The sequence below is a fragment of the Vicugna pacos genome, chromosome 8, assembly GCF_048564905.1.
Source record: "Vicugna pacos chromosome 8, VicPac4, whole genome shotgun sequence".
NCBI classification, from domain to species: domain Eukaryota; kingdom Metazoa; phylum Chordata; class Mammalia; order Artiodactyla; family Camelidae; genus Vicugna; species Vicugna pacos.
Genome location: NC_132994.1, coordinates 77,238,540 through 77,249,460, shown reverse-complemented (window position 1 = coordinate 77,249,460; position 10,921 = coordinate 77,238,540). Strand labels below are relative to the sequence as shown.

Here is a 10,921-nt window from a genome sequence, read left to right as displayed (position 1 = left end):
CGAGGCTGAGGAGCCCCACCGTGTGCCGCCTGCAGGCCACGCCCAGGGAGCTAGTGCGACTCGGTCTGGGTCTGAAAGCCTGAGAACCACGGAGCCGATGGGTGAATCCCTGCCAAGTGCAGGAGAAGGCGACCCAGAGTGTTCGTGAGGCAGGAAAAACAGAAGGATTCTCCTCCGTGCAGCTTTGGCCCTCTTGGGGCCCCGGGCAGACTGGCCGATGCCCACCCCCACCGGGCTGGGCCATCTGCTTCCTGGAGTCCACCGATTCGAACGCTGGTCACACACACACACACACACACACACACAACCAGAGTCGCGTCCAATCTGGGCGCCCCGCAGCCAGTCAAGGTGACTTAAATTCACCGTCACAATTACTTTCCTTTTTCTTCTCCTTCATATAAAAATGAGGGCATTTTACTGCTTTTTAAAGAGGTTGTATTGTCTGCGAATTCCGTTTGAAGATCACAGAGGAGCATCACAAAATATTTGTTGCAGCGGGGGGGGGGGGGTGCGAGGCCAGATAGACTTGAAGCTGTGTTTGTGCTGTTACTGTTCCCAGGGCCGTGGGCATTTTCATCAAGGTCTCCTAAAGACTGAAATGCCTGAAGGCCTTAAAAGACTCTGTTTCTAGGGGCGGATCTCAGAAACATGACAGAGAAATTTTGAGGATAAGTGGGGGTTCCCCGGCGCCCCTCGAGTCGTAGCTCACAGCTGGCACCTTTCACAGCAAAAATGCCGTGCTAACAAGCTGAATCCAGGCTTATTAAGTCTGAAATAATGATTATTTTTGAGCCAAGCACGGGATTAAAGCAGTGATTTCCAGGCCCTGAGGGAATCGCCCCAGGCGCAGGCCCTTGGCAGGCGGAGAGGACTCTGTGTCCCCAGCCTCAGGCCAGAGGCTTGCCGGCTGCCCCTGGACGGCAGTGGGAGCCCTGCCTCCAGGGTCGCTCTTCCCTGGGCCACACAGCTGAGGGAGCAGACTCAGGGGGCGGCGCGGGGCCGGGCCGGCACGGACTTCCACTTACTTCCCAGCGCTGACGTGTGAAGAGCCTCGTGTGTACGCCCAAGTCTGACCCGGTGGATCTCGGAGATGCTCCTGCCCCCGCTTCTCCACGGCTTCCCGGGGGCCCAGCAAGGGGGGGGTCTCCTCCTGCCCCCGCGCACGGAATCCGGAAGCAAAGACGGTCCCTGGGGCCCCAGCCAACACCGTTTTCCCCGGATCAGCGGGACAGGAGCGCGGGGCCAAGGCGTGCCGTGCTTTCATCGGTCAAGCGCTTGTTTTCACTCTTCTCTGTTCTTTTCTGCGTTTTTTTTTTAATTCTAATTTTTTATATATATTTTAATTATATTTATTTTTTAATGAAGTATAGTCAGCTTGTAATGTGTCAATTCCTGGTGCACAGCGCCATGTTTCAGTCATACATACACACACATATATTCATTTTTGTATTATTTTTCATTATAGGTAACTGCAAGATGTTGAATATACTTCCCTGTGCTGTACAGAAGAAACTTGTTTTTATCTGTTGTACCTACAATAGCTAATATTTGCAAATATCAAACTCCCAGCTTGTCCCTTCCCACCCCTTTCCCCCCGGTAACCATAAGTTAGTGTATTATGTCTGTCAGTCTGTCCCTGATTTGTAGATGAGTTCGTTAATGTCTTCTTTTCTTTCTTTCTTTTTTTAAGATTCCACAGATAAGCGATATCATGTGGCATTTTTCTTTCTCTGTCTGGCTTTCTTCACTTAGAATGATGATCTCCTTGCCCATGCATGTTGCTGCAAATGGCCTTATTTTATTCTTTTTATGGCTGAGTAGAGCTCCACTGTGTAAATGTACCACAGCTTCTTTACGCAGTCCTCTGTCGACGGACGTTTAGGTCCTCTGGGAGAGCTGAAGGCTTCTGAACCATCGTGCTTGTGGTCTGACAGGAAACCTGGCCACATCCGGGGATTCTAGAACCGGAGGAAGGCGTTCTGGATACCGCGGTGTTTTATTTTTGAAAGCCGCTTTGGAGATGTGTTGGCATTATTCACTGCTCGCTTTAAGTAAGTAACTTTATATTCTTTTCTACATCAGGTTTTTCTGCTAAGTTAGTAAAACTGTCTCCCCCTCATCATTAATGCAATTTATTTCCCTGAGTGACCTGGACTCTTTTTTTCTTTTAATGGAAGGACTGGGGATTGAGTCCAGAACCTCGTGCATGCTGAGCACGCCCTCCACCTCTGAGCTCCACCTCTGCCTAAAACTACCCTTTAATTTACTCCCACCACCTGTCCTGCCCTGTGGTTTTGGGTTACACTTCACCGAATCGCCTGAGTAGTGTGAGGTCAGCTGTCTGTCCTGCGGGCAGGGCTGGGACAGGTTAGACAGGGAAGTCAGGTTCCCTCTGCTGGCCGCCTGGAGCCAGGAAACGGGCGACACTTTCGTCTGTAGAGGCTCCTGGTCCCGAACTGAGAGTTAAGGAGAGAAGCCACGGCCGTTTCTGCTGATGCCCCTTCCCCGGGCATCTTCTTTTTCTGTCTCGCATTTCCCCATCTCCGTAGGGGCGGCCCCTGGGATCTGGACAGCTGAAGCCCAAGAGAGCACAGCTTGGACTCCGGCTGACTGCGGCTGGCATGTGGCCCGGCCAGCCTGACGGAGCCCGTGACTTTTCCAGCCTCCCGACCCGGCGGACGTGGCCGTGTGACTGATTCTGGCTGGTGGGGAGTGGGCGGATGATCCCTGTGTCCCTTGCCAGCTGGCTCTGGAAGCTTCTGACTGAAGGAGGGCCCCTCTCCCTCCTCATTATCCAGCTGAATGGGGAGGACTTCATGGCCTGCGGGTTGGAAGCATGGGGACACCGAGGGACCCCTACGTGACCTTGGAGACAGTCACTTACCCACCAGGAACATGGCCTTGAATGTTTCCTAAGCAAAAATTAACTTTCTTACATTCAGGCACAGAACTAGGGGGTTGTGTGTCGGGACAGCCATACTGCCCTGAGAAACAGGCCTATAACTCCCCAAGCCTGGGTTTCTCGTCTGCACAGCACCACGCGTGCCTGGCTGTATCCAGGCCAAGATCACAGGACATGAAGTCCCGGGTGCTCCTTGGCAGGTGCTTGGTGAGTACTTGCTTTCCCCTTTAAAACCGTCTCTCATTGCTCTGCCTCCCTCTGCGCCTTCTCCGTCCCTCTGTGTGTCTGGGTGAGACAGTGTCCTCAGCTGCCCACGGCGTCCCGGGAGGGAAGCGCTGTGTCTCGGCGCCGCCTGCGCCCTGTCCCTGTGGTGGCAGCTCCTCTGAGTCGCAGCCCCCACTTCCCTTTGGTGCAGTAAGTGGAACAAAGTCAGGACGCTGCACAAATGGGTCTGCCCATCAAACCGCCACCTAAGCGCAGGAGGGCTCTGGTCCCGTAATTATCAGGATGATTAAGTCGCTCCCGGTCGGAACCAGACTGAAATCACTCTCTAATAGCTCGTAATTATAGGTCTGCCAGTGCACATCCAGGCAGAGACGCACTGAGCCTGGGGTCCGGGAAGGAAGCGGGGGCCCTGCCAGGGCCGGCTGGAGCCCCGGTCCTGAGTCAGCCACATAGCCTGTTTCTGGGGCCAGACACCAGCATGTCCCAAAGCCCCAGCCCTGGGTGGGGGGTGGCACAAAATAAACTCAATTAATTTTTTAATAAAGTAAAAAATGTATTTATCTTGCCCGGCTTCACTGAGGCGTAACTGACAAGTGGAAACTGTACGTGAGGAGCGACGTGGTGTCTTGCACGGGAACGCTTCTGCAACGTTCACCACGTCGAGCTAATTAACACGCTCGCCGCCTCACACAGTTACCTTGTTCTTTCTCTTGATCAGAACATTTAAATCTCCTCTCTGAGAAAAGTTCAAGGATACAAAACGGCGGTATTAACCACAGCCACCACGCGTCATGGGGCCTGGGACCCCAGGACCTACTTACCTTTTAACTGGAAGCGTGTTGCACAGACATCTCTCTCCCCGTCTCCGCCCCGGCCCCTGCAACCACCCCGCTGCTCTGGCTCTGAGTGGGACCATTTTTGATGCCCAGGTAGGTGAGGCCACACGGCGCTGTTCTGTGTCCGGCTCATTTGTCTTGGCGTGATGCCCCCATCCCTCCCTGTGGACAACGGGGGTCCCTTCCTGGCTGCGGATGTAGTGTACTCCTTGCACGGGGAGAGCCCGGCTCCGGGATCGGAGCCACCAGCCAAAGGGGTCCCGGCCGGCGACTGAAGGGAGGACAAAGACTCCCCCCGCCCTCCTAGTCCTGCAGCCAGACGCAGAATTAAGCTGACACACACAGCTCAACAGGAGGACAGCAAACACTTACTTAGAATTTTTACGTGTCCACAGGAATCTTCAGAAGAAAAATGAACCCCTGAAGAAGCCATCAGGCCCCAAAGTGCGTGTGCCTTTTTTTACACAAAGCAAGAGCCATCGTGGGGCTGTGACGAGGCTGAGGCAGATGGGCGGCCAGGGGCTCCCAGAGAGACTGTGGAAGGGAGGACGGGGCTGTCCTAGCAGGTCTGACTGTCCAGGTCCATCTCGGGGTCAACTCCCCGGCCCTGGGGGTAAGAATGCTTTCCCCCGGGGCAGGGGAGGCAGCTTGGAGGGCACCTTCCAGGGGAACCTCAGGACCTGCTTTGGAAACAGAGCAGTCAGGGAGCCTACCTGCTTCCTGTGCAGGACAGTCACTTGCCAGAGCGGTGTGTTTGGGGTGGGTGTTCTGAACCCCTCAAATGTCTGAAAGAGCATTAAGAAACGGAGAGTTAGTAAGCTTAAAAAACCAGAGGGCAATGAACTCAGCAGCAAGGGGACGGTGGGGAAGTTGTTGCCAAGGGGAGGGGAGGACGGGGGTTACGGGGCTCTGGGTGAGGTTGTGAAGACCCAACAAAGATGCCCAGTTCCTCAGTGACCAGACGGAGACGTGGTGGGAGAGGAAGGGGAGACGAGAGATGGCCAGCTGGCACCTGCTGGGCTGGAGGAGGTGGGCGGCTTCCCAGCCAACCTGGCCGCACTCGCCTGGTCGCCCTCGCCTGGCCGCACTCGAAGGACTGCACTGCGCTCAGGGCTCCACTGTTGCCCCTGGAAATTCTCAATCATCTTGTCTCGGCCTGTGTTCTGTCTGCAAGGACACGGAGCCCACAGACATGCTGTGGTCTTCGTCGCCCTGTTCACGCCGAGCAGCCATGACGCTGAGCAAAGTTCACGATACCGTGTTCCATCCACAACCCGGTACATGGAGCACTGACGGCCTGAGAGCCCACGCTTTCCTCCAGAACGAGCGCTTGCGCGGCACAGCGGCCACATGGTTACCGCATCGAACTCGGGTCCCTTCCCCGCCACACAGCAAAGCCAATCTACTGACCCTGGGTGGTGGTGAAGGAAAGTACAGTGTTTCCTGCAGGCGCCAAGCAAGGAGAAGGGGCAGCTCGTGCCCCAAAGACCCAAACTGCCCGATGGCTTCCAGGGAGGGGTTTTAAAGACAACGTTATGGGTGAGGGTTGCCGGGTACGTGATCAGCTCGTGGACTGTCTTCTGATTGGCTGGTGGTGAGGTAACGGGGATGTTTTGGGAACCTTGATCACCAGCCTTTGGGTTCCAGCTAGTCCGGAGCCTCCTGCTCGCGGTCGGACGCAGCCGCGGGCCCCCACCTGGGAGGCAGGGTCTTAGCTTCTGCAGAGAGAGTTAAAGACTTGAGCTGGATTGTCACGTGCACCCCTCAGGGGGACCAGGAGGCCTGTGGCTCTATTGTCGATTAGGCTGTGATTAGTTTTCCTGCTTGGCTGACTTCCTGCCAATTCCACTGCTCCAGTCATGAACTGTGTGCAGCCGCTCTTTGGAGCTCAGGGGAGGCCCAGCAAGTGGCAGGGGCACGGAGGGGCCTGTACCCGGGCGGGCCTGCAGGGTCCTGCTGGGTTGCAAGGTGTCCTAAGAAACACCACCGCCCAGGGGCCCCCCCACAGGCTGGCGCTCTCATCGCTTCCCTGTGTTTATGCTGAAACCGATGGCGGGGAGGGAGGCGGGGACAGACGCCCACAGCTCCCTTTCCCTGGGGCGTCTCCTCTCTCCCCAGTGAGCCCGGAGAGCTGGGAGCAGCACGCACACCAACACGTGCGCTAAAACGAGCCCGTGTCACAGGTCACTCCCCTGCCAAGAAGATGTGTATGCACGTGTAAACCCCGACTCGTCCGGACTCTGAGGGAGCAGGCTGCCCTCCAGAGCCTTCGCGGGGCCGCCGATGCCTTTGCCAACTCCAGCCTCGGATCTGGGAGTCTGGGAGTGCCCGTTGTCTGAGGGCACCGGGGGCGGTGGCCTCGTTTCGGTGGTGCTAGGAAGGTTCTCAGCGTACTGCAGGTGTCCGGGTGCGGGCCGCCCGCTGGGCCAAAGCGTGCGTGGCCAGAGTGGGGAGGCAGTGTTTCCCCAAGTTCTTTCCTAGGACCAGCTGTGCCGCGACCCCGGGGTCCCTCAGACGGCAGCTGCCGGATCGCAGCTCCGGGTGGAGCCCAGCGGTCAAGGTTCAACCAGGCCTCCAGGTGATTCTGATGCAGACCAGGCTGTGAGCCCCACCGTGGGGGAGGGCTGTCTGCCCGACGTCCCCACGACAGAGTGACAGGCAGGCTCTGTCCCAACCGACGAGCAGCTGAAGCCACGCCTGGAGGCCTCAGCGACCCTGCAGTCTCCCCGAGAAAGGGACAAGAGCCTGCAGGCTACAGGCTGGAAGACTGGGGAGCTGCTGCTCAGAAACAGGAGATGCGGGAGGTTTCCAAGGGGGACACCCAGCTGAGGGCGGAGGGAAGGCAGGACCGGCGTTTGGCAAAGGAAGGGACAGGGGTTATGGGTTTGGGGTTCCCCTCAGAGAGATGAAGCTAAGAACGGCTGAACAGTTTACCGGGAGAAACTGAGTGTGTGCGTGTGTGTGTGCAGTGTGTGTGTGTGCATGTGTGTGTGCGTGCACGTATGCGTGTGTGTGCAGGCCCGCAGGGTGAGCAGCTTTGGGCAGGAAGGAGGCCCCTACGTCTTGTCACCAACCTTAAACCAGGCACCCCAAGCCTTTCCTCTGATGACACAACGCCTTGCCTAACCTGTGGGTGCTCTCCTAGACCAAAGGAGTAGAAATGGGGAACACGTAACCCCCAGATGACCGGTGTCTTCCCCGCTCCCCCCTCAGGCACCTCATGAGCACTGTGTGAACAAGACAGCATCTGAGGAAAATTCGCAAGACACAGACACGCCACGTGCGGCCGGCGGTGGTGGCGCCTCCGACCCCTTCTCCTGATGGTCAACAGAAATGACTTCCCTGTTTTCTCTTTAAAAGCCTCCACGGCTGAGCAGAACCTGCAGAGAGGGTCTCCTGGGGACACCAAGTCCACCGTCTCCCCAGACTGCCGGCATTCTGATTAAAAGCAACTCTCCTCTCTGTCAACATTGCCTCTTTCGCTTACTTATGTAAAGAGTGGTGAGCGGCTGGCCCACGATCGGGTGTGTGCGTGTGTGTGTGCGCACGCACGCGTGTGATGTGTGGTGACAGCAGGTCCACACGTGCGTGGTGATGGTGGGTCCAGGTGTGTGTGGGGACACAGGGACACTAGGCGGCAGGTGCAGTGATTTCCTTCGCTGCCCACGTTCCCCGACCCGCACGGGCCCTTCCTTTGGGTCACCAGTCACTGCAGGTCTGGGTGGGAACAGCTGGTTCCTGTCACCTGCTGTGAGATCGCCTTGGGCAACGGCTGACATTTCCCCGCACACGATGCTCTCAGCTGATCCACCTCCCCTAGAGGAGGCCTGAGTCCCTGCTTCGGGCCCTCCCCAGCCTGGAGCTTCCTCCCCTGCCCTCAGACAGGACCACAAAGCCGCCACACAGACGGCCTCGCCGCCCCGGGAAGCCATGATGCGGCGTCACCCTTCCGTCCATGGACCACGCTCCTCTGCGGCTCGTGCTGTCAGTGAAAACTGCTCTCACAAAGCCACCTGGTCGGGGTCCCTCCTTTAGCTCTCGGGAAAGCACCTCTCAGAGGGAGAGAGGGGACCTCTCACACACGGCGCCCAGACCCAGGATGTGGTCAAGGATAGGCCAGGCCCTGGTTCTCCAGCCCCCAGGGGAACCCAGGACGCGTAGCCAGGGTCTCCTTCCGACGGCACGGCCTGACTTGTTCGGGGGTCAGGGAAGTTGCCCTCGGGGACACTTGCACTAACAGGTCATCCTGTGAAAACCTGCGAGGTGTCCCTGGGACCCCCTGTGCGGCCGGGTCAGCCTGGCATCCTGCTGCCTCCTCGCCCACCCGGGACAGCTGCTGGCCCAGGGAGGGCTCGTCCCTGCAGAGGCGGCTGGCGGCTTCACTGACGCTGGGACCTGCTGTCTGTCTGTCTGTCTAGTGAAGTTTGGCCTCTTCACATCCCTCCATTTTCCGGGTGAGTCTCAGGGCTGCCCCGAGGATACAGGTTCCAAGAACGAGCCCCCCAGACGGGGACTTTCCTGACACCTGGTGGCCACTGGCCGCCGCCTCCCGGGCATCTCAGGCTTTACCCACCTTGCGGTCACCGCTGGGCCTGCAGATGAGACTGGCCTGAGGCAGGCTAATGGGGGACAAGCAGAAGCCACTGAGGCGTGCGCGGCACATCCACACGGATCCCCAGGGCCGCGGCGCTCGGAGGGGTAGGAGCCCCGCAGCTTTGTCGCGTCCTAGGAGAGGACGGCACCGTGTGGAGGGGGCAGGACAGCGGAAGGGACGTCGCGTTCCCAGGGGCAGTGAAAGCGGGAAGGCAAGTTAATGGGGGAGCTGCCGGAGGTGAGGGCTGTTTCAGGAGGTTCCTCTGGTGCCATCTCTGGGCTGAGAACCGTCCAGAGTGGCCTCACGGTTAAGAATTCTCTGGCCCTTCCTGCAGGGGGAGGGCAGAGGGCTTTTTGGATTTACTTTTCCTCAGTGCTTTCAGCTCAGAACCCTGCCTGTGCCAGGGCGGCATATTTGGGGTGACGCCCTGAGGGGCCTCCAGCGGCAGGTGCAGCGCTGGGGCCGGGCCTCACCAGCTGCACAGGTGACTTGCGATGCGTCTGCATAGATGTGGTCGGGTTCTCAGAGCCAGCAGGCCTGGGCCGGCATCTCACCTGGGCGGACAAACTCGCCTGACCGGCTGGTTTCCCCTCGATCACACCCCCCAGCACCGGCAGCCCTCGGGGTGCAGCCCTGCCCTTGTTTCTGCTGCACTCAGAGCAGGCCTCCTCCTGAGCCCAGGCAACGAGTCCTTCCTTGAACCCGGGTCTGAGCTGCATTCTCCAGGATTCGGGAAGCAGCAGGGACCAGCTCGGCATGCGGAGACCAGAAGCCCTTGAGGACAGGGCCAGCTGCGGGGAAGAGAAAAGCTTTTCCCTGAAGAACTTGCCCCGTTCGCTAGCAGCTGCTCCCGAGACGTGCTCGCAGCTTTGCGGCCCCTCTGCGTCCCTTTTCAGGTGCTGTGCTCTGAAAAGAGCTGGCTTTAGCAGGACAGCGAGCACTGGGCGCAATGGAATGATAGCAGTGGCTTGTTCGGATTTTTCACTTGTTTCTTTTTCTCCCTTTTTTGTTTTTTTCTTTGGGGGGAGGGTAATTAGGTTGATTTACTTTCATTTACTTATTTATTTAATGTAGGTCCTGGGCTCCATCCCTTCGCTAAGCACATGCTCTACCGCCGAGCTGTCCCCTCCCCTCTAGGCTTGCTTGGGTTTTTAAAAATTCACCTCCAGCATGTTGTCACTTAGCATTTCTTACTAGCTCGTGCGGGGACACCCTAAGGGAGTTCCTCAGGGCCCCTCCGATGTGGGGCTCCCTCCGGCCGTGGCTCAGCCCCCGCCCTGTGCAGCGGGCTGGGACCAGCAGGACTCCACCCTCTCGTCCACATCTCACCACCGTGGATCCCAGAGAAGAGACTTGTCCTGGGACTTGCCCCAACTCAGGGGAGTCTAGGGGAGCAATAACCTCTTTTTCCTTCTACCTCCTAGATTTGCTGTCGGGGGCCCGCAAATTAGAATGACAATGGATGGGTTAGCAAGAAGAGAACTCACAGAAGTTTATCCATCTGTGCACGGTGCAGCCGCACGGGAGAACTCGGTGATGCGAACTCCAGGGGGTTAGGACGGGATCTTCCTCAGCGTTCGAACAGAAAAGCAGGACTGTAGAGAAGGGACAGGACACAGGAAAGGGCTGTGCATTTCCAGGGCGGCGGGTGGAGGAAGGTGAATCTGCAGGGAGCTGACGGGCGATGAGGCCCAGCCGGCCAGTTTGCTGGGTGGACTCGCTCTCGGTGCCCCGGCCCCAGCGGTGAGGTTGTTCTCGTCCTGGTACAGAAAGCGGGGACACCCCCACCAGGGGGCTGACGCTCTGCTCTCAGACAGGGGTGGGGTGCAGGGTCTCACTCTGCGTCTGCTCTGTCTCCATTGCTTCCTAGAGCAGCATCCTGGCGAGACAGGAGGGAGGGGACAGGGCACAGCCATCGAAAGAATGACACACCACTGGGGACGCGACATAAACTGGTTAGAGCCTGCAGAGCCCAGGGTGGCGGCGGATCCGACTCCCAGCACCCCCAGCCTCGTCACACGCTCACTGCAACACACCAGCAGGCCCCAGACCGACCGCGAAAGGCCAGAAAGTGGGCGGGAGTCCACACCCCTTTCCCCAAACAGTTGAAATAATCCTGCCACTTGTTAGCATATGAGGTTACTCAGCCCCTACAAACTAGCCACCCCACACCACATGGCCGATCTCACTTTTCTAGAAGGCCCCACGCTCCAGAGCTGCCCCTCGCCTCCTGAGACGGCCCACACTCTGTGGAGTGTGTGCCTCTGAATAAACTCGCTTTCACTCTGCGATGGTTCGCTCTTGAATTCCTTCCTGCACAAAGCCAAGGACCCTCACTGGGTGGGGCACGTCCCGAGACCTGGG

At 58.1% G+C, this 10,921-nt stretch overlaps 1 long non-coding RNA gene across 1 annotated transcript; it reads left to right on the top strand.

Moving 5' to 3' along the window:
* The first annotated feature begins 2,359 nt into the window (after positions 1-2,359).
* Positions 2,360-7,418, top strand: LOC140697944 (uncharacterized). Its single transcript, XR_012075328.1, has 3 exons — positions 2,360-3,109; positions 3,846-4,056; positions 4,359-7,418. It is a non-coding gene; the product is annotated as an uncharacterized lncRNA (long non-coding RNA).
* The last annotated feature ends 3,503 nt before the right edge of the window (positions 7,419-10,921 follow it).